At 42.8% G+C, this 27,386-nt stretch overlaps 1 protein-coding gene across 4 annotated transcripts in view; it reads right to left on the bottom strand.

The window, feature by feature from the left end:
• PALLD (palladin, cytoskeletal associated protein) overlaps window positions 1-27,386 on the bottom strand; it is a 212,872-nt gene that overhangs the window by 144,253 nt on the left and 41,233 nt on the right. The window contains exon 1 of one of the 4 annotated variants that reach the window (XM_028744024.2): window positions 7,815-8,215. The exons of 2 other annotated variants lie outside the window; for them this stretch is intronic. The gene's annotated coding sequence lies outside the window, so the exon portion shown is untranslated. Of the gene's footprint in view, window positions 1-7,659; window positions 7,682-7,814; window positions 8,216-27,386 lie in introns of those variants that run through there. One more of the 4 variants, XM_077934154.1, reaches the window with a different exon arrangement.

Below are 27,386 nucleotides of genomic sequence, written 5' to 3'. Positions count from 1 at the left end.
TATGTTTGGGGCTCAGAGAATGCTCACAGCACCACAAGCCCTTGTTAATAACAAACTATTAGATGAGTGTTAATTACTAACTATTAGGTGAGTGAACCAGACTAGCGTACTTTCTCTCTTACTACTACCCTCTGCCTCCCTACCCGCTCAAATTTCCTCTTCCACACCTGACTAGGGAAAGTCAACAAAAGCACCCATGTGTCTTGAGATGATAGCTGCTGTGGGAAGCTTTTGAGGGCTGCTTGTCCCCCATGTTGTTGGTTATTATACATCCAGAAAGTGAAGGGCCACCATGAAGGCTAGACAAGTTGGTTCTTGTACCAGTCAATCCTGAAGGCTATTTGTGAATAATAATTCCCTGTAAAACACAGGTTGCCCCTTGGCATTGCTCTGTCTCTTGTAGTGAGGTACTCCATTACTGCATAATGCAGAGATAGGGAACCTTGACCCTCCAGTTGTTGATATGACTCCTAATTTCCATCAGCCTCAGCTGGCATGGTCAGCGGCCAAGGATGATAAGTGTTGGAGTTCAGAATCATATTGAGGGTCACAGGTTCCCCATCCCAGATGTAATGAAAGGAGAAGAGGTCTATGCACTGACTTCCCAGATGACAATGATTAAATGTACACTCCAGAACCAGAGGGGGATGGTGCTTCAAGCTTCAAATAAATTTGCAAAAGGGTCAGTTAAAGGGTTCTGGCAGGGAAAAGATGGTCACATTACACTAAGGAGATCTCCTGCCCTTTTGGGTGTTCTCAGCCTCAGTAACATTGCAACTGCTGGTAGACAGTGGCTGCTTCCTACATTAACTGGAGTGGCATGGGAAGCCAGAAGTCAGATGGGAAGGGCAACAACAAAGCTATTTATTTTATTTAGTCCAGTATTTGTAGAACACTTCTCATCAAGAAAAAAGGATAGCAAAGTTGTTTCCGAAAGCCCAGTAAAAATAAAACAAAAGTTAAATGTGAAACAATTGAAATAAAAACAATAAACCACCTGATGACACCAAAACACCTACAGAATCAGACAACTTTAATGTTTTAAATTCAGAGGTCAGAGAAGCTAATCAGATAGACCATAAGTATGAATGATAAAAAATAATAATTAGGTGGCAAGAGAAGCTCATCAAAGACATAGCTGTCCCATGCCACTAGTGAAAGAGTTCCATAACCAGGACACCACCACCAAGAAGGCCTTCTCTTCCATTATCACACCCTGAGCAACATTCACCAGGGTGGGGGTAACAAGAAGGGCCTCTTCCCCTTATCTCAAGGCCCAGCGATGTTGGTCTTCTCAAGTATGTGCTCTCAGATATCTACGTCCCAAGTCATTCAGGGCTTTATCAATTAATATAAATTGGGCCCAGTAACAGATAGTCAGATCCACAAAAAACAGGCATTTATGAGACTATGTATTGACAACAGTGCTGTTCCAGCTTCTGGGAGAGTCAGCACAGCATGGAAATAGATCAAAAGAGATAAATCATAGGGGCTAAGGTCACGTCGCCCCCCCCCATAAAATATTTGAGGGGGCAATGTTGATGGGCATTGCCATTCAAATGGTGTGTGTGACACATCATGCGATTCATTATGTGTGCTTACTTGCCCCCCCCCCCAATATTTTATTCAAGTTGGCATCCCTGGCTATTGTCAACTTCTCCCAAGTATCTTTAAGTTTCCTACACTGACTGACAGTTTATGGAAAGTAACCACACTTTAAGCACCACCCCCATTTTGAAGTGAATGTTTCAGTGCTTAATAGATGTGGCAAAAGAGATCTTTGAATGCTCCTCATATAAGAAGTGCCTGGCCGAGTGCCAGTCACAAAACAGCTGCCATTTTGTGGTGTAACACTAAATTGGCCACACCACACTGATTACACAAATGAACTACATCTCTCACCCATACACACTTCTACATATACATCTCCCCACTTCGCTCTGCCCAATTATTTCTAATCACACACATAGCACATTTCTGAGCACCCCAACACATCCAGAAAAGCTTCACCGTAAGCAAAGGAACTGTTGCCATTTCCAGAACCACCACCACCATTCCCAGAAGCTTGTTGGCAATCCCTGACACATACAATGCATGTAATGAACCTCTGGAAGTGTAACATGTAATTTGCTCCAAGGCTTATTTTATTACCTTTTTCCTACACCCTTATTACATTTTATTGCCTACACCTCTTTCCTAACCCATTCTGCTGAATGTGCAGATCTGGTCAAAGTTGTATGGCGGTTTATGCAGCAAGATTTGGACTATGCCATTTATGCCTATTGTCTAGCGTGTCAGCCTTCCTTCATTTCTCATGTGGGGCATGGAATGTGTGGGTCTACCATGAAGAATTGGCAGTATGCCCATCATACAAAATATCCTCCAGTTGGAAAATCTTTTATATGTTGATGTTGTTGCTAATTTATATACTGCCGTTTGTTGGAAGACCACAGGGAATCTTACAACATGAAACACAAATGTAAACAAAAATGTCTCGACAATACTGTGATTGAAACAGTTATATAAATACAATTATAACAAAACAATAAAAAACAAATACTCATAACGGCAAGAGCATAGAAAGTAAGGAATAAAATCAGCAGCATGGTATCAAAAAATATAAAACAGTGCACAATTACAGAATCTTCTCTCTATCCCAAAGTAACTCTTAATCCTGGCCCTTGCAGACAATGACTGACCCTCTCAGCCCTCACCTGTCAATATTCCTTTCCTCTCCCATTCTGCCACCCTGGGAGATCTTCATCTCCCTGCACCTCACTCAGAGCACTGCCACCATCTATCTGCCACTTTCATGTGGGTGCAGTTCTTGGCCCCCAATGGCATCCCAAAAGGATGAACAGCAAAGTGGTAATTTCCCCTTCAGGTTATTGGCCTATCACTGGGGCAGCCCATTGCCTACAGCATACCTGGCATCTCTCCCCGCCCGAGAAATACCCTGAGGGTGGGTTGAGTCCAGTTTGCCTGTTTCTATGCAGCAGCAGCCAAGTAACAATTCCACATGCACCAAATTGCTCCCTTTCCTTAATATGCTGATTGTCAGCTGTGGTCCCCATCAGAATCCATGGAGACTTCTATAACAGAGCCTTGAGGGTGGGGTTTGCTGCTGAAAGTACAGGTGTTTCTTGTAGAAGGGGAATCACAGGGATTGCTTGGCTGATTGCCACAATCAAGAAGCCTTCAGCTTGTGCCTCTAGGCTGTGGTTGCCAGCTAAGTACCTGAGGGGTGGGTGGAGCAAACTCAAGGTTAAGATACAGGCTGAAGTCTTCCAGGTGTTTCCTTCCCATCCCAGTCCTGCCCTCTGGTGGTGGCTCCCAGCTAAATAGCTAAGGGTGGGAAGACTTCACCCAAGCCTTCTGACATGATTCAACTCTTTCTCTCTCCAAGCAATAAAAGAAAGAGAACAGTTCAAACAACCTAGCCAAACATTTGTGTTAAATATATATATATATTGATTGCAGACATGTGGTCTCAATAAGGCAGAAAATTAACACAAAAAATAGTATTTTGTTAAAATGCATGTTGCACATTCCCTTTACAAAATCCCATTTAACCAGCTCTGAATTGCTCTGACCACAAAAGTCATTGGTGGCTAACTTTTTCAAGCACTAGAATATGCTGGAGCAGGCAGATCTGCGCTGGAATTGACTTTTGGGACATTTCCCACTTCCCCAGGGTAAAAAGTCAGAGCGGAATCCAAAGCCTTGAAGGCAGAAAGTGACATCATGGTTCAGTCGGCCTGGGAGGAAACCATCTGAACTGCTGTAGCGTCGCTGCAAGGTACCACAAACCACAGCTGCTGGATAATACCAGACAGAACAGTGTGGGATTTAAAAAAAAATATCAAACTGTAAAGCATATAGATATACCACCACAATCAGCTGGAAGATACATTGGTTAATTACAGCATTCAAAGATGGCCTTGTATTCCTAAACCCAACTATATTTGGAGCAGCCAATCAGTACAGACTAGAGCAGGCATCCCCAACCTTCAGCCCTCCAGATGTTTTGGACTACAATTCCCATCATCCCTGACCACTGGTCCTGCTAGCTAGGGATCATGGGAGTTGTAGGCCAAAACATCTGGAGGGCCACAGGTTGGGGATGCCTGGACTAGAGCATTGACCTTACTATATTTACTGCTAACACACTATTATGCGCTTCCATAAAAATGTAACCAACATGTCAATAAGTAAAACTCCTTAAGTAATTTTACCCATGTGATCCTGCCAATATGTTTTCCTTCTTATGGTACCAAGCTACCTACATCCCCTTTAAAAACAGAAGGAGCTTGTCATCCCTAAGCCAATTAACCCGCAGTACTATCCCACAGACCTTGTTGGGACTTTCAGTATTCAAAGGGCACAGGTATCATTTAGAGATGTGGAGGTAAAAAAAAAGAGAAAAGCTCAGAAATAATGTCATCCCTCCCACCCAATTTGTCTGCTTCCCCTCCTGGACTCTCATAGCATTGCCTCCATAAGTTTGCAAGCTCTCTTCACATTTGTCAGCCAGCATTGTGCAGTGATGTCATTTCCAAGTGGGCCAAGTATGCTGAATAGGTCAGCAGGCGTAGCATTCAGTCCATGGTTTGTACGGTCAAGGAAATTGGCTGAACCTTGCAAACAAGGTGCAGACATATGCATTACTCTCTGAATTACGTGCGTACACTTGCCAATTTGTAGGTAGATTGCCAGCATTTCTTAAGAGAAGCCCCAATATTAACCACACCTAAAAGTTTAATATAGAGAGATTCAATTCTCTACTCATTAATTTAAGCAAAGCATTCAGGCAATTAATAATTAAGTACTGCAATTGTAAACCCCTGAACAAGCGCATAGCATCTGCTCCCAGAGCAAGAGCAAAATTTGTATTATTAGCCATGTGAGAGTTCCCATTTAGTGTCAAATGACATGTTTAGAACAGTGCACCATGGAAGGAGAAACAAAGTTAAGGCGAAAGGCAACAGCTATCCCCTAAACAGCAGGTTATTTCTACCCTTTAGAATCTAGTTTCTATACCTTAATTGTTTGACTTACTCCAACTAATGATAAGATTGAACTATTCCACAGCAGTTCAAACAATTAAGATGTAGAAGTTTTAGGACGGACTTTGTGTTCATAAACTGCATGCACTCAGCACAGAGAAGATGCCTTGAGTGGGGTGGTCTTGTATTTCATCTGAGGCTCTGTAGATTTATTAGGTGGTGGTGGGGAATCCCAGGTCAGAATCAGTGACCCAGGCTTCGCTCTTTTCCCCACATACTTTTCCTGCGGCTTGCATTTTTGGAGCTGTCTGCTGCTCTATATTTACCTTGGTGCTTTTTGTGCATTCCTGATTTCCATTTGTCATGCACTGTGGTGGTCAGCAATCTGCAGGGGGTGGATTTATAGAGACCCTACACAGGGCCATTTGTTGCGACTTTCTAGCCCTTTCCAGCTCTATGAAAATCCAGTTCTTGAAACATGAACTGATTTACAACACAAACCTATGTTTATTTACAAGTAATCAGTGCATTAAAACAGAGCTAACTCCTTAGTGAGTAGTTTTCAGAATTGCAGCCTCACCCCCCCCCCCAAAGTAAGCAGCATATTTCTCATGCCAGAATTGATATTGCACCTCTGGAAATGGAGGAATTTAAAATATTGCCAGACATAATGCCATCTGAAAAGCACAAACTCAGAAAGGACCATTCCAATTTTAGCTCCGAAGAGGAATCTTTGGTAGTTCCAGTCTCCAGTTCCAACAGAGTGAATTCTATCTTATAAATAGACTAAACAACCGCATGCAAGGGAGATGGTTTCCCTCAATGCAGTGACGACATTTGCTGGGTTAAGGGGGGGAAAGCCACTGAAAAGAGAATGAAACTTTAAGCTCCATCCACATTAAATGGGAACTCAAAATCCCCATTAGTAAGCAGCTGATTAGATTAACAGAACACTTGTTCCCTGTGTGCCCCTGCAGAGATCAACAGAAGACGCCAGAATTGTTATTCAGACTTAGATAGGACTACTGAGGAGGGAAGAAGCGGAACAAACTTTACTCTGACTATTTCCATTCACACTCAATCATGACCTTAACAACACTTGCAGAATAGTTATCAGTTCACAACAGTTTTAAACTCCTATATGCTTCTCTGTTTGCCTAAGACTAGATTACCATTTTTGTCAAGGGAATTTGGCTGGATTTTGTGGCCAGCACAAACAGCAAGTAGCATTATGACTTTACTGCACATCAGTAATATTAAGACACAGCACTTCCTAAGGGAGATTCTTATTTCATAGATCCAGCCTAGCTGTCAAAGCAGGACAGCAGAGTTAGTATTGTGAAATATTGCTAAGACAACATCCAATTTTCATTTAGAGTCATGAGAGGTTTCTATGATTGTTGCTAAACTTCAGCTTAACACGGTAGTCTCTCTGTGTTTCTGCACAAGGAAATGCAAACCGAAAGCAATCATTTTATTAACTTGCAGGCCACTGTGGGAACAACAGTTCTTATCTATCAGAGATATATTCCCATTCTCCATCCCACCCCCATACACACATCTATTTTAACTAAGTTGCACTATACAAAAGCAACCACAGGAGTCATGATCTGGGCAGAGAAACCCATCTCTTTAATTTCAAAGGAAAGTTAAGCGGGCATTGAACTTTCTCCCCATGAAATTCAATGGGCCTTTGAAGTATTTCAATCTGGCCTGATTGTGCCCAGCTCTCTTAGCTACTGGTAAAAACATAGGATTTTTTTAAAAAAGAAAACTGATGAGGGCAGCGAGTAGCACAAATGCCTGAATAAGCATTTTTCACTGAACCCTGTGGTTCACTCAAAACAACGCATGCTCAGATATTTTGGTACCTATATTGGTTTTTTTTTAGCTTTGTGTAAATCATACTGAGAAGCTGAGAGCGAGGGGGTGCTGGAGAGAAGACAGTGCGGAATGAATGAACAGGCTGCTTTAAAGAATGGCTTTTTTGTGACTTTCATTGAGCAGAGTCCTGGAAGGGGAAGTGGGTGGGATGGTGTACATGAACTACTATTGACTTCTGTTACTTGTATCAGACAGAATAATACCCACAGCTCAGGTATTCATCGCTTGTCAGGGGTGGCTAACCGGAGGACATTCAGGTGCCAGCCAGGCTAAAACTCCCACTGTCCCCAACCATTAAGCAATGCTGCCTGGGTGCAGATAGGTGCTTTACAACCTCTGGAGAGCCAGAGGCATGCGCACGCACACACCAGCTTAAAGAATTAAACAGTACAACTTCGACAGAGCTATCTTATTATTGCTAGCCAGGAAAGACCCTCCTCCCCCTTTACAAAAAAAGTAAGCTCACTACTCAGAGCCCAATAACAAAGCCCCCCCCCCTTTTATTTTAGCAACAAGGCAAACGCTTCGGCATCTTTTTAAGCAAAAGCCCTGCATTCTTTTCAGGGGAGAAAAGGAAGAAATATAAACTTCCAGGTAAAGAAACAGTTCTGAGCACGACAAAAATAAGTCACATTTTGAGCAGTTCCCCCCGCCTCAATGCATCACGTTTGCTAATTCGCTATAACCATTGGGACTTACCGCAGTGTTAGGAAAAAGAGACCCAACACATGCATACACCCCCCCCCCAGCTATCTATTGATCTACCGACCTATCTACCTACCGCTCTTCATGCCTCCTTGTTCTTGGGTTATCAGCAGCTCGCCGGCTTCCGACCCGGCTGCTCTCAATTCAGCCCACTTTGCAGAATGGGCGAGAGAGGGAGAGGGAATTAATAAGGCAGCGGACGGATTCGCCGCCACTTACCGGGAGGTGCCGCAGGAGCCGGCGAAGGGAGAAGCGGCTCGCCGCCTGCGAGGAGTCCGGAGCGATTCCCAAGCAAGAACAAAGGCTGCTGGCAGCGAGCAAGGCGAGCTGAAGTCCTCTGGCGGGCGGCCAACTTGTTGCTCTTGTTCTTGCTCCCCCGGAGCAGCGCGTCTTGGTGCGCGCGCCCTCTCGCCGAGCCTGCAGCAGGAGCGCGCGGGGGGCTGGGCCGGGGAGGAGGAATGCCGGGGATGTCCAAAAATAACACGGCGCACAAACCACCCGGGCTCTCCGTCTCCGGGCTGCCCTGGCTGCTCTGGCGCACCTGTGGCGGGGCCACGCTTTATCTGGGCCGCCCCGGGGCTTTCTTCGTCATCCCGCAAAGGGCGGGATACCCACGGGTGCTTGCGCGCGCCAGGGAGTGGGTCGGTGGGAGGAAAGCGCGCAAAGCTTTCCCCTCTCTACCCGGGACTATCAGTTTGTACTAAAGGGGGGGGGGCAAAATAAATCTGGAACTCCCTCGGTCTGCGAATCTTCCCAGGCGACTCAGGCAGAAGGGAGTGCTTAGCGCCAATTAACAGTTAATTATTCAACACAATGTGGCTTTTATCCGACCAGCCGGTCTGCCTGCCACGCCCCTCATCCGCCCCAGCGCAACAGCTATTGAGCGTTTCCCTTTGTCACCTGGCAGCAATAAGTCCCCAATTGCTTCCTTTCCCATCACTTGGGATTCCGGGCTGCTGTTGGCGACGACGTCACAGGCTGCTTTCCAAAGGGGCGCCTTGGCACCAACGATAACAATATCACCAACCCTTTGCAGTTCCAGTGAACTGGATGAAGTCTATGTTTGGTAAAAGGCAGACGATGCAATTTCTTGCATTCGACAGGTTGTGGGGGAACGTGTATTCTGTACCCGCGATCAACACCTCGTTTAGTTGTCAATGATGGCCTCTACCAATCCAAGCTCACTTTCTGAAAGTAGGCCATTTTCTTACCTTTTTATATATAAATCAGAGTGAGCACAGTGTTTTAACGTTAAATAAGTAACATTTAAAAGGTGGCTAACAAGGCAAGTTAGTGCAATATTATCATCATCCCCCTGTTAAGCCAACTTCAAAACCCAGTACTGCATAGCAAAGTTTGCAAGCTAAACTTTTTAAAGAAGTACTGCTATAATTGTCGAAAAGCATACACTGAAGGAAAAAGGGGGAAACAAAAACATTACTAATACAAGTGCCATTTAATAATAATAATAATAATAATAAATTTTATTTATATCCCGCCCTCCCCAGCCGAAGCCGGGCTCAGGGCGGCTAACAACACTAAAACAGTACAACATTATAAATACATTCTAAAAATTAATTAAAATACAAATTGATGGCAACCATAGAATAATAATGCAAAGAAATATACCCTGCACATAAATTAATATCATCAAAAATGTCTTAAACTAATACATAATATCCAAAGGCCTGCATGCTGCTTTCATTCTCATGACACAGTATCTCCTTCCTGCCCAGTGAACTTTTCATACTCCAGAAAGCTATTGATAGTTGCTACTGTGAGAGCGGATTTATACTCCCAATACGAATCACAAGTACGATAGCTCTGGATATGTACTTACCACATCAAAAGTTTTGGAATATGTAGCTCTTCCCACCACACGTATAAGCACATGTTCCAACCATCTGTTTTCAATAGTTTACATTCAGCACAATCTGATGCATATTTACTCAGAAGTAAGCCCCACTGAGTTCAATGGGGCTTACTCCCAGGTGAACATCAATACGACTGCAGCCAGCCTTTAAGTAACATCCCAGTACCCTAAAAAATACCTATATATTTTGTCCCATGCTAGACAAAGGTCAAAACAACAGCTACATTTCATATTTTCAAAGGAAGAATAGCCATTGCTCTTGAGCTGTGCCCAATCCTGTTTTTACTTAGAACTAAGTCCAAATATGTTCAGTGAGGCATACTTCAAAAAACTAAACACACCTAGAAGGGAACAAGTCCCAAAGTAGCAGAGCGACTTAGTTCTGAGTTTAAAAAACCACAGGTTTGCATTATTAGTCACCCCCTCTATTCCAGTTTAAGACTATTAAAATCTGGAACAGGACCCAGCAACATTTTCTCTCCCTGCTACTCTTTAGACAACCAACCAACAGAAGAGCTCTGGTGAACCCAGAAGCTTGCTCACTGCTTAGTAACTTTTAATGTAGTCCTAACAAAGGTATTAGGGGATGCGGGTGGCGCTGTTGGTTAAACAAACAGAGCCTAGGACTTGCTAATCAGAAGGTCGGCGGTTCGAATCTCCGTGACGGGGTGAGCTCCAGTTGCTCGGTCCCTGCTCCTGCCAACCTAGCAGTTTGAAAGCACATCAAAGTGCAAGTAGATAAATAGGTACCGTTCCGGCGGGAAGGTAAACGGCGTTTCCGTGCGCTGCTCTGGTTCGCCAGAAGCGGCGTAGTCATGCTGGCCACATGACCCAGAAGCTGTATGCTGGCTCCCTCGGCCAATAAAGCGAGATGAGTGCTGCAACCCCAGAGTCGGTCACGACTGGACCTAATGGTCAGGGGTCCCTTTACCTTTACCTAACAAAGGTATTAGGCTTCTGTTGTTGCTTTATACCAGTAAAAAGCAGACAAGAGTTGCTTTTCAGGAGTCTTACACCAGCACTTTGAACATGTGGGAAGAGTACCACACATATAAGGACTGGTGTCAGGAGCTGGCATTGTTGGGAACCTGACCTCAACTTCTCAGAGGGGCCCATTGCTGAGCTCTGGAGCTTTCTAACCCTGCTGCTTCTCCTCCTTGCTGCTGTTTAATGTTCACTTTCCTATTCTGAGCATGAAAGCTATGGCAGAAGTGAGAGGAAGGAGCACCCTGCTCCACTCGCCTTGCACTTGCTCCCTCTGATTGGATGCCTTAGCGTAACAGAACAGCAACAAAGATGCCATAGTCTAGGACACACTTTGCCCAAATCCTGGGGTGCACTTTGCCATTTTCTCAGAGAGAACATACTCACCCAAAATAAGCTACGTGGAAAAAAGAGGTCCATAAAGTTAGAAGGGACGTGGGTGGCGCTGTGGGTTAAACTACAGAGCCTAGGACTTGCCGATCAGAAGGTCGATGGTTCGAATCCCCACGACGGGGTGAGCTCCCGTTGCTCGGTCCCTGCTCCTGCCAACCTAGCAGTTCGAAAGCACGTCAAAGTGCAAGTAGATAAATAGGTACCGCTCCGGCGGGAAGGTAAACGGCGTTTCCGTGTGCTGCTCTGGTTCGCCAGAAGCGGCTTAGTCATGCTGGCCACATGACCCTGAAGCTGTGCGCCGGCTCCCTTGGCCAATAAAGCGAGATGAGCGCCGCAACCCCAGAGTCGGCCACGACTGGACCTAATGGTCAGGGGTCCCTTTACCTTTTTAAAGTTAGAAGATGTGGCTGCTGGTTAAATTGTCACATCTATTTTGGAAAAATAAATAAATCCAGAAGTTGTTTATTATGACCAACAAAAACATCACAAAATAGTACACAACCTTCCAATTCAGATAGAGCTCTTCATGAGACTTGATGTTAAGAAAAGGGGTTCGGGATAAGAAAAATATTGGCAACAGCAAGGGCACAGAGTGGGTGGGACCCAATCTACAGAGGAGCGTTGAGGGGGCATTTTGCCTGCAGCGGCAAAATGCCTCAGGCTAGCACCACTGGGTGGTTGTAAAGTAAATGGGTAGCTCAGAAGAAGTAAATGGGTAGCAGTGACGGTGTTGCAGAGGGGTTCCTTTCAGAGAAAGTGGCCCACACTGCTATCTTCCCTAAGCACCCTTCAAAAGCTGGAACCAGAACACAGGCATATACCAAAGCCTGCAGACTTAAACACATATCAAACTAGGAGCACGCTACATAAATAATACAAGGTCCTGCTTGAGTACATTCACAGCTGCAGAGTATATGGCTTTGGTTTCAAGGCAATCTTCACAAATAAAAAGGCATGATTTTGTCATTCATGAGATAAGATCTTATCAAGAAGCTCATGGTCAAGCAAGTAAGAATAAAAGTAGTAATAAATGATTGTATTGCTTGTCTACTATTCTTTCCTAGATGAGTTCCTTTAGGCAGGACCAGCTTCAAGTTTAAAGTTTGAAGATACTCTTGATAAAGTGCCCATTACTAGGCATTCGTAGGCCTTTTATAACACCAGTTGTTATTGTTGTTTAGTTGTTTAGTCGTGTCCAACTCTTCATGACCCCATGGACCAGAACACGCCAGGCACTTCTGTCTTCCACTGCCTCCCACAGTTTGGTCACACTCATGCTGGTAGCTTCGAGAACACTATCTAACCATCTCGTCCTCTGTCGTCCCCTTCTCCTTGTGCCCTCCATCTTTCCCAACATCAGGGGCTTTTCCAGGGAGTCTTCTCTTCTCATGAGGTGGCCAAAGTATTGGAGCCTCAGCTTCACGATCTGTCCTTCCAGTGAGCACTCAGGGCTGATTTACTTAAGATAACACCAGTAGGCACTCCCTAATAAGCTTACTACACAGAGCATGGTATCAAATCTGGAGTATTGTGTAGAAATTAAAATGGGGCTCCCAGACCCCCAGCTGATAAAAGATGAAGAGTTAGAACAGATAACGCTTGCTGGAGACACAACAGGAATGAGTAAGTGGTAGACACCTGTTGTCAAGGGCACTTCCCAGTCAAAGGAATGCACACGGCAGATAGTTAACTCTTTATTGCCAAAGATAACACTTACAGTCCCTTATATAGCTCTGGATACTTAGGCTTACCAATCTAGTGTCTAGGCAGCTATTCCCAGGTCCACACTCTATGGAGCAGTTGCAGCAACAGAGGACTGCTCCCCCTTCACCAGTTTATGTGCTTTCCCCTGACAGGCTGCACACATACAGCTGGAGGCTATTCCTGCATGGAAACTTCCTCTGCTCATCCCTTTTCAGTCCCCTCTTGGTTCTGGGAGATAGTGGTACAGGAGAGGGTGGAGAAGCACTTGACCCTTCACCTGCCTGATCTGCCTCCTCCTGCTCTGAATCTTCTGCAGCCTCTGGCTCTTGCCTCCTGGCTCGTACAGTTTCCCACAAATCACTAAACTTCACCCCCTGCTCCCAAGTCAGACTCCAGCCCCACTTCCACTGGCGCACACTGGTCAGCATCCTGTTAGTCCCTGACACCCGTTAAGGATGAGACTAGGGATGGGGAACCTGTGGTCCTTCAAATGTTGGCTCCCATCATTTCTGACCAAAACATCTGTTGGGCACCTGGTTGAGGAAGGCTGTTGGGAGTTGGAGTCCAACAACATTTGGAGGGCCACAGCTTCTCTGTCCCTGAGTTAAGTGATTAAGTGAAACTGGGTGATTGGAGGCGAGTGGGAAGGAACGATACAATGGGTCATTGTGTTACTCACAGGAGGTAGATAGGTACCAGGGTGGTGCTACAACCAAATTAAAGGGACATTAACAGCAGCAACAGAAGGACAGGCATTTAGAAAGACTTGGAAAGGGGTTCATGGACTATCTAGACAAACCCCAAGCAGCAGCAAGCTCCCTCTGGATTCTAGGTCCTAGATCAAAGCCACATAGTCTTATGGAATCCAGCTGTTTCACAATGTTTGATCTGTAGTGTTTTCCCCAACTCTGATTCCTACCAACTGGTTAGTGTGGGGTTAGCAGCTGTTGGGAGGACTGGAAAAGCTTATGTGCCAGCTAGGTTGGATCTCACGGATGAAGTTTGAATTCCTTAAGTTTTTTTAAATATTAAAAACAGCAGGTAATTTTATAACTTTCTGTTGTACCCTGTACCCAATGGCAATTTCTTATAAGAAAATTCTTTCAGGCATAGCTAAACCAGGAACAGATATATCTACTTGGCAACACCATGGGAAATGTCAGAAACTATTTGGGGGGGAATAAATTTTAATATCATGTGAAATAACTTGAATGAAACAATTTGCCATGCTTGAGAATACTGACTGCCCTGTGCTACACCAAAAATGGAGGGAGGGGAGGACATTGAGTCTGAACTGATTTTCACAACCTTGGTCTTTCATGGTGGCTAAAAAAATATGTAACCGAAGGTCGTATATAAATGGAAATGATGCTGTGAATCCCCCTTTTTAAAATAAACGAAACAAAAAAACTCCCATACCGTATGAATGCAGCCACAATGATGCAAAATGATACAGATAAGATGCAATAAGCCTTGCAGAAAGCATGCAATTTTTATATAAATTCAAATGATGACCTAGTCCAGCCTTCTCCAAGTGCCTGTTGGAACTCCCATAAGGCCTAGCCAGCGTAGCTTGGAATTATGGGAGTTGCGATCTAGCAACATGTGGGAGATTGTTAGGTTGGGTGAGGCTGAGCTACTCCTAATCAGGTTATGACAGGGGTTCCAAAACTCCCCACCTCCCTCCTGCCATATACCACTTAAAAATGCTGAAGTTCTTGGTGGACCACAATGCTTTTTCTCCTAGCTGTAGCAATTGTAATGCACTGTGCTAGATGCTGCTTTATTTTTCATGTTTTTATCGCTTCTTTTCCCCCTTATACTGTACAACAAAACACAATGTAAGAAAGAAAAGAAGCACATTTAACATGGACATACCATAGTGGACCACCTGAATGAAGCTTGCAGCCTACGTGGTCCACATACCATAGTTTGGGAACCACCTTAGAAAGCCTTTGGTTATTAAATTCATAAACTGAACCATGAATTTATCATTGTTGATTTCAGGGACTACCACACATCTATATGTGACATTTCACCCACCAGGAAACAGTAATCCAAGCATTATCCCAAGCCCTTTGATAAATTAAATAAGCAATTCGTGGCCCTTTTCATATCACCCAAAGCTGATTATCAGAGGTGGCCTGCCCACTCTCTCTAATGGTAGGGCCAGTCCTTGGCAACAACAATATACCGTATGAACATGTTGAGAGCTGCACCCAGTGCTTGCCAGGCTACCTGGTGCTGCTCTCAGACTGTTCTTGTCTTTCTGCTTCTGACAGAGTAGCCCTTCTCTGTCTGCCCCAGCTTGCAGTCAGCTTAATATCTGCAACAATCCTGCCTTTACTCCATTGTGCAGCTGCACAACATATTTCTCTTTTGGATGGGTTCACGCTTTCAAATAATTGGAATAAAATTTCCATAAAACTGGGATCAATTGGAAATGCGTGATGAGCAAAGCAGGAAAGTATCCTTTGTTATTGGTCTTCTGATGTTCATACATCCAGCTGATGCAGGTATCTGATCCATTAGATCAAGGAAGAAAAAAAATGTGGTCAGTTATATCGCTCACCACATCCTCCCTTGTGTATTATAGATTAGGAAAGCTGGCATGCAATAACCAAGGCAGCCTAAGCTAAGCCATATGGTTTGGGGTAAACTTTTAAAGAGGAACCAGCAATATGAAAAAGCCAGCTAAAGGATTGAGGACACTTCCAGAAATAAACCATACTGAAAGTGGGATATTGAGGAAGAAAGCTAAGCAAGCGAAACATAGATAAAGAATGCATTTCAAGTAGTAGCAATAGTCTGCATGGATGAGCTTAGTCACTCAGCAAATGTGGGGATTGTTTTTTATTAAATTATTAAGAAAAATCCTAACAAAATTAACACTGTGGCTGTAATCCTAAATATAACACTAGTGAGTTCATCCCTTGGAACTGAAGAGGAACTTATGGAGCAATTCTAAGTGGGTTGGGAGTTTTACCATTTCCAAATCTGAGATGGTTCACTCTGGTCAGAAGGAAGAAGGATTTTTTTAAAAGACATTAACTCCTATGGCATGGTTCCATTTCCAATTTCCTATCCTTTCCATGAGAGAGAAAGTAACTATGCAAGCTTAAGGCTGGCATAGGTACAGGTTACAATCCAAGGCCATTCCAGGGGGGTGAAGGAGCTTTGATTTGGCAGATCCAAGACCATCCCTGGCCCAGCTCACAGGATGCCTCCTGCATGCCCCAAGCTGGTACTGCAGGTGGGAACACGTGTCAGTGTGGATCTATGCCCATGGAGCTTTCAGCAGGCATACTAGTGGCCTCTGGGGCAGAGATACTGCCCTGCCAGCCGGGCTCCTCTGTGCTAAAAGAGGGGGGGGGGGTTCCCGCCCCCACCCCACCAGTCTTCTGCAGGAGTTAGAATAGAAATATATTAATTCTTAGTAGACATGCGCTGCATGTGCTTCTTTTGCAGGCTCTCAGATACAGCCATATGATTCAGAATTATTCCACAATTATCCCATCCAGTCAAATCTGAGTTTCCAAGCATCTTTGGTTACATATAATCTTGCACTGATTGGGGGTGGGAGGGGAAGCACAATAAATGTGGTCAGAGCAAAGAAAATCCCCCTTGTTATTTGTGCTTGAGTTTACTCACGTCCCACTTATGGTATTTCAGATCATTAACATAATGAAAGCTGTTGCTCAGTATTTGTCTTTTTATTATTCTAACTGGATCTCCCTGAAGGCTGTAGTGCCAGAGAACAAATGGAAGAATTTTGTTGGTTTCTACGTTAGTTGTTCCATATGTTTTCAATGAAAAGTTCTCTCTCTCTCTCTCTTGGCTCATGAACAGACCCAAGAGTGCCCATATATGTCAAACAATTGAAATGTGCATTTATGGATCTGAAGAATTTCAGAGTCTTCCTTGTGAAGAACTGATGAGTGATTCCACAATATACTGAAATTATGTTTCTAGCCACACTTGTATAAATTTGGAAGAAAAAACAACAACCCTGAGACTGTATTTATTTTGTAGTGTTGTTAATTCCTTGCTGAGAATATCTGCGGAATGTATGCGGTTTCCATTCTAAATAGTTATCTTAAAGTTCTGAAGTCCTGTTGTGTGGAATATGTAAACATTCAAAGAATGGCTACCCTTATTCTGTCTTTAACTGCTAAATTAACAGAAATCCCCCAATCAGAACTGAAATCTTCCCCAGTTAAAGAAACGGTGTCTGAAACCAAATAGAAAAATATCATTTTGCTTTTGCTTTTGCAGAAGAATAAGACAAAATTGATCAGGCACAGTGAAGTGTGGGTATAATGCAGTAAGTTTAGGTTAGAGTCTAAACATTATACCGGTAAATGTTTCCATAGAGGAGATTGTTTTAAGTTAGGATAATCTCCTTTATGGGAACACTTTCATTTCTACATTCTATTCCTTACTTTTGTGATGGGATGTGAAAATTTGTGGATTTTAGGAATAATCTAGGACTTGTGTCCAGATATGATCTTTTAACCAAATTACAGCATAAGGAAGCCACCTGCACCACATCACAGATATTTAGTAATAGTCTTAGGTCTTTCCAGATGAACATTTTATGGCACAATGTGCATATGCACTGTGTTTCCTTCCTTCCTTCCTTCCTTCCTTCCTTCCTTCCTTCCTTCCTTCCTTCCAGTGGTAGTGAGATCTGCACAGATCTTTAATTTGCACAGTAAGAAACAGAAGGAGCTCAAATTCAGTGACTCTACATAGCCATGGTTCAGGCCACGGTTTAGCATGACATGAATCAGCTTAGCTTTTTCCTAGGCTTGTGTACTCCCGCTCCACTGACTTGCCTTTCCGTAGCTGAGGAGAGGCTTCCTATGTCAACCATAGCTTCCACAATGTTTACAATAGTTTCCCATGTTATCCAGACTCGGAACTGTTTGGTTAGTCTCAGCAAGTCAGCTTCATAACCCATGGCTAGAAAACTATGACTATTTAAAGTAGAATGATACTGCTTTAAATGGGTAGTGCAGGTGGCATAGGTGCCAACTCCCTGGGTGCCCAAACACCCAGAAAATTCCCCATGAAGCGGCAGGACACCCACAAATTTCAGTGCCAGGGCCATGCAATTTGCATGGCACCCACAGCACCGGGCACCCATGGTCGTGGAGCCAAGCTGGCACTCCTGGCAGATGGGACCACAGTTCTGTGTACAAGACGGGCAGCCCCAAGATGTGCCAATGTGGCCTTAGGCACTGGGTGCACTTTTGAGATGTGGATGTAGCCTTAGACACAAGATACACACTTTTATTACCTTACCAATAAAGGTTCAGCAATGTGAGAACATTTAAGTCTGGCAGCAGGGAACTAAACAAGATGACATCCAGGAGAAGTCAGTTATTACCACACAGCTACTACGCTTGTAAAACAGAAACATCTAGGAAATTGTTTGTGGAAGTCTAATGTAACGCTTGGGAATATTTTTTTATTATTATTTTGAACTAAAACTCATGTTTATGTGCACCTATAACATTCCACATTTGAGAAAGCAATTTTGAACACATGCAGTGCCTTTGAGAACGATTTCCAGATAAGATATGTTTTGGCAGAGATCCCATAGACTAGGTCAGCCAGGGGAAAATCCTCCCTAGAGATCACCTGGTAGAGATTGCTGACTGTACCACAGAGGTCTCAATACACGGTTCAGTTGCAATTGGCCTCCTGTATCCATGAATCAGTTTTTCTACAGAACGAGTTCATGTTGGGTGTTTAGATAGCTGTGAAGTGAAGGATGAGTTTCACCAGGCTGCCTGTTCCACCCTCTTGTGGGATAAATTGGCTTTCATTATTGGAAACAGCAACAACAAAAATCTTAAAAATGCCATTCAAGGGGATTACCATGCAACAGTAACTCTTCGAAAGCAGTTGAAACAAACCATCTATTTCTGGTGCTAATGTGGTCGGAGAGATGATTTCAGAAGAGCATCTAGTAACATGATTTGCAAATGTAATTAATTGCTTAGAAAACTGGACTTAATTTGCTTTCTATGTCCAATTTGCTATGTGTCATTAAATGTATAAAAACCAGAGGGTTCTAAAACACAACCAAATATACCACAGCACCAAAATGTGAACCAAATAAGCATTTTGGTCTCAAAATGTGTTCTTGCGGGATAGGCAATTATTTTCCAGGGCAAACTTATGTAAGTTGGAAGGCTGTAGTCAGAATATGTTGTATTCACCTCTTCCAGCATAAAGATGGTTATGGCTAATATATACAGTCGTCTCTCAACTTAAGGGGGGATATGTTTTGGAGATACAGTGGTACCTCGGGTTAAGAACTTAATTCTTTCTGGACGTCCGTTCTTAACCTGAAATTGTTCTTAACCTGAGGTACCACTTTAGCTAATGGGGCCTCCCACTGCCGCCACACGATTTCTGTTCTCATCCTGAAGCAAAGTTCTTAACCCGAAGTACTATTTCTGGGTTAGCGGAGTCTGTAACCTGAAGCGTCTGTAACCCAAGGTACCACTGTAATGCATAAAGCCGAAATCACATATAGACAAAACACCCCACCCCTGAACCTCTGAACGCACTCCCACATAAGTGCAATGGTGGGTGGAATTGCCAACATTTACCCCCTCTGGACACTACTGCCCCTCAGCGAGGCGTTGCAGGCCACCTCTGCTTCTGCCACTGTCTCCTGCCACTGCCATGACAAAGCCTCACAGACTGCTGCTTCTGCCACTGCCGCCCACTGCTGTGGTGAAGCTTCACAGGCTGCTGATTATTGTGGCACTTCTGCCAGGCTGCCGCTGCTTCAGCCTCCCCTGCCATTGTTGATTCTGCCACCACCAGGCTGTTGCCACTTCTCCCGCCTAGCAGACTTGTTGGCAGCCCCAGATTATTTGTATTCACTATGACTCATCACTGTACCTTGGATTGTCCTGAATACCACCGTTTGGTAGCCAAGCCCAAAACTAAAAGTCTCATTTGAATGCATTTTGGCTTGACTGCTGATGAAACTGAGTGTGTGATGATTAATATTGACATTTATCCATTTTAGACCCCTAAGTATTGTAGTAGCAGTTGCCAGAAAGTTGTCCTGTTCACCTCTGCGTAGTTCCTGCCTTATTTCAGATCTTGTGATATATCGATATATCATGATGTTTAGCTGGTGATATATCATGATACTGAAAACCAGTTATCGTCCAGCCCTAAAACAAACTATGATTTAATGTGAATGAACGGTGTAGTGGTTCCCGTTGCCCAAAGTCCCATCTTGGCTCATCTCCCACTCCTGCTGTTGCCTCCTTGGCGAGGAAATTAACCGCCAAACTGGAGCAGTGCTTTTGACACCTGCTAATAACTTGTTTTCTTTAGGCAAGCCTACCTAGACATGTAAATTTATTATGCATATCTGTTCTTAAACTGTGTTGATTGTATCTATATTTTGGTATTTTTATTATGTCTCCTTGTTTTTACAGTCTCTTGATTTTATCAGCATGTTCTTATTAATATTTCATACTATTTTATGGAGGGGGCAGATTTAATTAAGCAGTCTATAAATCTAGTTAAATAAAATACGAATAAATCAGAGAAAAACAGGGCTGGAAAGAAAAAACTCCATGTACAGTTGTACCTTGGTTTTCAAACGCCTTGGGAGTTGAACGTTTTGGCTCCTGAACAATCAAAAACTGGAAGTGATTGTTCCAGTTTCTGAATGTTCTTTGGAACTCAAACATTCGACGCAACTTCCGTGGCTTCCGATTGGCTGCAGGAGATTCCTGCAGCCAATCGGAAGCTGCACCTTGGTTCCCAAACGTTTTGGAAGTCAAATGGACTTCCAGAATGGATTCCCTTTGGCTTCCAAGGTACCACTGTATTACAAAATATTCATTTTGAGCCAGTACATTTTTTTGGGGGGGGAGGGGGAGACCATATGAAGGTCATGTTCTTAATCAACAGTTCTGACACATCACAATCTATGGAGTGTCACCTGGGGATTGGGCTCACCAACAAGGAAAGCAAGTCAGAAACTGGCTTCATATTACACCTGAGCCAGCTCTCAAGATTTGTTTCCCCCAAATAAACCACAAGCAGCAAGCAAATAGCAAACTGTGGATTCTGCTCCTGGTTTGTTTGGAGAGAAACAAACCACAAATACTGGTTCAGGAAGGTTAGCCTCTGGTTTGTTTATTCCCTGGTACAGCAATAGCAAAGTGGTTCCCCACAGAAGTGGGGGCTTCTAAGCAGCATGCACTATTAAATCATTCTCATATATATAGCAAATATATATATATATATATATATTTGCTTTCGTAGATTTTCACGGGTACAGGAATGCAGGTTTTGGTGTCCTCGGGTGTCTTCCCGTGTAAAAGTTGGGGTGTCTAGGCGACGTTTCGACGAGGTCTCACTCGTCATCTTCAGGCTGGTGCTTTCGGCTTCTTGTTACTGGAACAGAGCAGGATCTCAGTGTTTGAGTTCCTATAAATACTGTTGAGGAGGTGTGGCCTCTAATGTTCTTGGGCAGAGAGGAAGTTCCCAGGCTAGTGTGCCTTTTCTTCTTTTGTTTCTTAATTACTTGAGGGATATCTTGAGTGATTTCTTGAGTTGTATCCTGAGTACCACTTAGGTGGGTCATTAGGTGTGGATTAGTTGCTAAAGCCTTTGTGTCTTGACCTCTTGAACTTTGTGAAGAGTTTTTCTGGGAAGATGGTTGTACTGCATTTTGTTGTGCTCTGGCTTGGCTTCGTGTATAGGGGCGAGCTGTGGTTTTGTGGTCTGTGCCAGCCAGATCTGCCAGGCACACAGAACGCCATCACCAATCAACCACACCAGACCCAAACCCAGACCCTCTCCACAGATGAATTACAGATACCATCCAGTAGCCAAACCATGGTGGCACCTCCGGATGCTGCACCCCCCTGCAATCCCTACACAGATCTGGCTGGCACAGACCACAAAACCACAGCTCGCCCCTATACACGAAGCCAAGCCAGAGCACAACAAAATGCAGTACAACCATCTTCCCAGAAAAACTCTTCACAAAGTTCAAGAGGTCAAGACACAAAGGCTTTAGCAACTAATCCACACCTAATGACCCACCTAAGTGGTACTCAGGATACAACTCAAGAAATCACTCAAGATATCCCTCAAGTAATTAAGAAACAAAAGAAGAAAAGGCACACTAGCCTGGGAACTTCCTCTCTGCCCAAGAACATTAGAGGCCACACCTCCTCAACAGTATTTATAGGAACTCAAACACTGAGATCCTGCTCTGTTCCAGTAACAAGAAGCCGAAAGCACCAGCCTGAAGATGACGAGTGAGACCTCGTCGAAACGTCGCCTAGACACCCCAACTTTTACACGGGAAGACACCCGAGGACACCAAAACCTGCATATATATATATATATATATATATATATATATATATAGTATATTGTCCTTCATCCACAGATCTCAGGGTGGTTCACAACATAAAAATACAATCTAAAAACACCAAATACATGATAAAAACAAGAAACAAACAAACAAAAAACAGTAGCCTCTTCCCCATCCCTCCCACAAACACATTTAAAAGGGGTATAAGATGTTAATAAGCCAAAGGTCTGGTTAAAGAGGAACGGTTTTTTGCCTGGTGCCTAAAGGTGTAAAATGAAGGCGCCAACTGAACCTCCCTGGGGAGAGCATTCCACAAACAGGGAGCCACTGCAGAAAAGGCTTGTTCTCATGTTACTACCCTCCAAACTTCTTGTGAAGGAGGCACATGAAGAAGGCTCTCAGAGGATGCTCTCATGGTCTAGGTAGGCTCATATGAAGAGACAGAGTTCTTGAGGTATTGCGGTCTTGACCTGTTTAAGGTTTTATAGGTAAAAACCAGCACTTTGAACTATAATTTAATGTGATGTGCAACCAAGCCATTGTCAGCTCACTTCTCTGAAAGGTGCCCTGCCTGCAACACCATTAGACTGTGGTTTGGTTTTTCATAAAGTTATTCATGACCTAAATATGGCTAGCGCTCAGCATTCCTTAATCTCACTGTAAATTATTTGTTGGTTGCCTTGAGAGCAGTGCACAGTGATTGTGATGCTCAGTTTCCCAGCTGTAGTCATGTAAGACTATGATCCTCTAGCCCTGTGCTTGTGGTACAGAAGAATGCAATTGGCAAAACCAACCCAGCAGGTTTCCTAGCTAGGTGGTGAAAATGACTGGATCCAGTTGTGAAATTGACACAACTGGAGATCAGGCGCTTTCAGCCTGGTCTGTAAATATGTTTACTCAGAAGTAAGTTTAGCTGCAATCTTTTTGCAGGCATTTTTTTTAAAAAACAAACAAACAACTACCTAAAATGTTTGCAGTTGTGCTGCTTCACAAACTATAAAAACACACAGGAACACATACACAACACTGCCTACATGGTTATGCCATACTTGCTATATTGCTAAAACATACATTGTATATGCAATAAAAAATTGCTAGATCTCCAGAAGTGTGGGTGGTCAGCTGCGATTCTATTTGTAGATTATAGTAGAACAGCATCTGGATGTACCTCGTGTTTCTTATAACAGACCAGGAAAAGCTGTAACCATTCACTAATATTTACCCGACTTATTTTAGAATCCGCATGTATAACTGTTTCCACTTCGGGAACAGATCCCATATCTCTAAATCATATTGGCTGTATTGCCAGAATACGTTGGAATATTTCTGTACAGGGATATATCTCTAATACTAGTGGTAAAATTTTCATTCACAAATAACTGGTGGGAAATTAACCAAGGAATCAGATCTCGACAGCAGCTATATTGTGGCTCCTCACTCCTGCTCTGAGGTGAACTGGGAGACAGCAAATCTCACAGTAGCCACACTTCTTTGCATAAGGAATAGATAAGATTAAAGTAGATAAGGTCGAAGACAGAACCCAGATGATTTGCAAGAGGGTGGAATATAAATACTTTTCTAAATAAATAAAAGTAATAATCCTCAAACAAATCTGATATGTATCTACAAAAGGCTGTTGCTGCTTGTGGACCTTCACTGATGGAAGCTAGCCAGTCTCCTACTAGACATCCTATGGCGTAATGCTTACTGTTCACTCAATTTCTGATTTGCTGTCCTTCCTCACCCAGTTCTTGATTGATCTCTGGGTATATGAATGCTGCTGTAATACTGTCTAGGCAGTGCACAGTCATGTAAATGTGACACATGGTTGCTGTGTGTAGTAGCACTGTCCATTGTGTTTGTCAGTGTTCTGTGATGTCTATAGGCCTTGATGCTCATGCTTTTGAGTTAATGTTTATACATGCACACATACCCATCTTAATGAAGTGCATCGGCTCTGTGCTTGGTTTTGCCAGACATCCTCTTTTCACTCACACTTGACTCATGCAAAGCATGAACAGTCCAGCTGCATGGAAGGAATTCCACCACTCTGAGTTGCTACACTAGCAACTGACTCTAGGATGTTTTGTGAGCTAGTATAAACACTGTGGCTTTTGATGCCCCGCTGGTGCAAATGGTCCTTTTTAGACTTGCACCATAGATCGTGACAGCATCATTTCTAGGTATATATCTAGCTGTTCAAACATTATCAGTTCAAAAGCTATAAAAAGAAGAAAGAATGTGCAACCCATTTCTATGCATTTTTATTTGGGAGTGTCCCAAATAAGTGAGAGCCAGTGTGGTGTCGTGGTTAAGAGCAGTAGTCTCGTAATCTGGGGAACCGGGTTCGCGTCTCCGCTCCTCCACATGCAGCTGCTGGGTGACCTTGGGCTAGTCACACTTCTTTGAAGTCTCTCAGCCCCACTCACCTCACAGAGTGTTTGTTGTGGGGGAGGAAGGGAAAGGAGAATGTTAGCCGCTTTGAGACTCCTTAAAGGGAATGAAAGGCGGGATATCAAATCCAAACTCCACTACTTCTTCTTCTTCTTCTTCTTCTTCTTCTTCTTCTTCTTCTTCTTCTTCCCATAAACATGTTGGAAAATGACTGCTGCTTTAATTTACTTAGCAAGATCTAATTCAAGGTCCAGGTCGGAGTGAAACAATATAAACTGAAAGCTTTTGCAGATGACTTGGTTTTAACATTACAGGAGCCAGAATCTAGTACAAAAAGAGTTTTAGAACTGATCCATGAGTTTGGTCAGGTGGCGGGATTCAAGTTTAATAAGCAAAAAACCAAGGTTCTGGGGAAAAATTTGACATCTTTAGAAACAGATGGGTTTCAGAAGGAGACAGAGTTAAATGTGGTTAAAAAAGTGAAATACCTAGGGGTTAATGTGTCTGCTAAAAATTTGAATTTATTTAAAGATAATTATGAAAAATGTTGGTCGGAAATCAAAAAAGATTTGGAAATTTGGTCAAGGTTGAAACTCTCCTTGTTGGGTCGAATTGCTGCTATAAAAATGAATGTATTGCCAAAGATGTTGTTTTTGTTTCAAACCCTACAGATTGTGGACAGAGTGGAATGTTTTGGAAAGTGGCAGAAGGATATTTCTAAGTTTGTCTGGCAGGGCAAAAAGCCCAGGATAAAATTTAAAATTTTAACTGACGCAAAAGAAAGAGGGGGATTTGCCCTGCCGGACTTAAGGTTATATTATGAAACTGCAGCTTTCTGCTGGATGAAGGATTGGTTACTCTTAGAGAACACTGATGTCCTAGATCTGGAAGGGTTCAATAATGCTTTTGGATGGCATGCATATTTGTGGTACGACAAGGTAAAAACTCACAAAATGTTTAAAAACCATATTGTCAGAAAAGCAATATTTATTGTCTGGACAAAATACAAAGACTTATTAGAAAACAAGACTCCGAGATGGTTGTCACCAATGGAGGCTAAGGCCCGAAAAAAACTCAATATGGAAGCCGGCTGGCCGAAATATTGGGAAATAATAGAAAAAATTGGAGACAATTGGAAGTTGCAGAGCTTGGAGAAATTAAAGAATAAGGTGCGAGATTGGCTACATTACGCTCAAATTCAAGAGGTTTTTAAATTGGACAAAAAAGTAGGGTTCCAGGTGGAAAAATCGAAACTAGAGACAGAATTGCTTGAACCAAAGACTAAGGTACTTTCGAGAATGTATAACTTGCTGCTTAAATGGAATACTCAAGACGAGACAGTCAAATCAGCCATGATAAAATGGGCTCAGGACATTGGGTATAACATTATGTTTGAAGACTGGGAAAGGTTATGGACCACCGGAATGAAATTCACGGCATGTAATGCCCTGAAGGAAAATATTATGAAAATGATATATAGGTGGTACATGACCCCAGTCAAGCTTGCTAAGATATATCACCTGTCTGATAATAAATGTTGGAAATGTAAGGAGGCTGAAGGGACATTTTTTCACCTCTGGTGGACCTGTCCAAAAGTGAAGGCCTTCTGGGAAATGATTTACAATGAGTTAAAAAAGGTATTTAGGTATACCTTTCCCAAGAAACCAGAGGCCTTCCTCCTGGGCATTGTCGGCCAGAAAGTGTTAAAGAAGGATAGAACTTTTTTTATGTATGCAACTACAGCAGCAAGAATTCTTATCGCAAAATACTGGAAGATACAAGATCTACCCACGCTGGAAGAGTGGCAGACGCAATTGATGGACTATATGGAACTGGCTGAAATGACTGGCAGAATCCGAGATTTGGGAGAAGAAACAATGGAAGAGGACTGGAAAAAATTTAAGGACTATTTACAAAAATACTATAAGCTGTATGAATGTTAAAAACTGCATGATTTGGAAATTTTAGCTTCAGCAATTAGATTTGTGAAACAGGAAATTAAGTTATAAGTAAGATTTTAAATTTAAAAATATAATATTTGAAAGGTACAAAATAAGATATGAAAAAGGTAATAATTTGCTGACATTTTTATTGTAAAGAATGCATGGTGGGGGAGATGTGAGGAAGTCCGGTTGGTTATGTAAAAATGTTTTTGAAAATTGGATTTTTTCTTTTTTCTTTCTGTATTTCTTTTATTTCTTTTCTATGGATTTTATATTTCTGATTGTGTATTTGAAAATGTAATAAAAAATATATTTTTTTTAAAAAAACAAGGTCAAGCAAAACATTGCACAACAGACACATGTAACAGTCTCCCAAATCTTTAAAAAGGAGTAACTGATGCAAGAGTCTGTGATTTGGATCAAAAGCATGGAGGAACTCCTGAATCCTTCCCTTTCCAATGACATTTCCACTCAAAAGCACCTCTCAAACTACTTTTCGACTCATAGCACGGACAGACATTCCTACTGCTCACAATGGTGAAAAATTGTTCAGTTTTGGGGGGCAATTCAAAGCAGAAAAATGTCTGGAGGAATAGTTTTACGTATTCTCGTGTGTGTATTTGATTCTTAGAGCAGTCTCCTGTGGGTGCCTTCACTAAAAATAAGTTGGCACTAGCAGAGCGTTAGGCATTTCTACTTAACATCTAGTTTTCATTACATTTAACTCTTTTTAAAGTAGTTCCTTTTAAAGAAGTTTTGTAAGCCTAAGGCTGCCGCCCCAAACACATGTACAAGGTAGGAAGCAAGCCCTACTGAACACAGTGAAACTGGAACTTACTTTGGAGAAAACATGTATGGGATTGCAATACACTATGTTAGACATGCCTATTTCTGATACCAGTTAACATGTTTATCAGGTTTTAGTTTTGACTTGGTGTTAGAAATCCTTGAAAAGAAAGATTGGCTCATTTGTCATAGTTTTAAGCATAACTAATTCAGTAAAGTGCTTTCAGGTACTTTGAAAGAATCTTTCCATTATTTTTATTTTTTGCACCAAGGAAATTCCTAATCCTGGGAGACAATCCCACCACAGACATATCAGGAATGTGTAACCAATATGTGAA

Source organism: Podarcis muralis, chromosome 9, assembly GCF_964188315.1.
Source record: "Podarcis muralis chromosome 9, rPodMur119.hap1.1, whole genome shotgun sequence".
Lineage (NCBI taxonomy): Eukaryota > Metazoa > Chordata > Lepidosauria > Squamata > Lacertidae > Podarcis > Podarcis muralis.
Note: the sequence above shows the minus strand (reverse complement) of the source record. Positions and strands in the feature narration are given on the sequence as shown.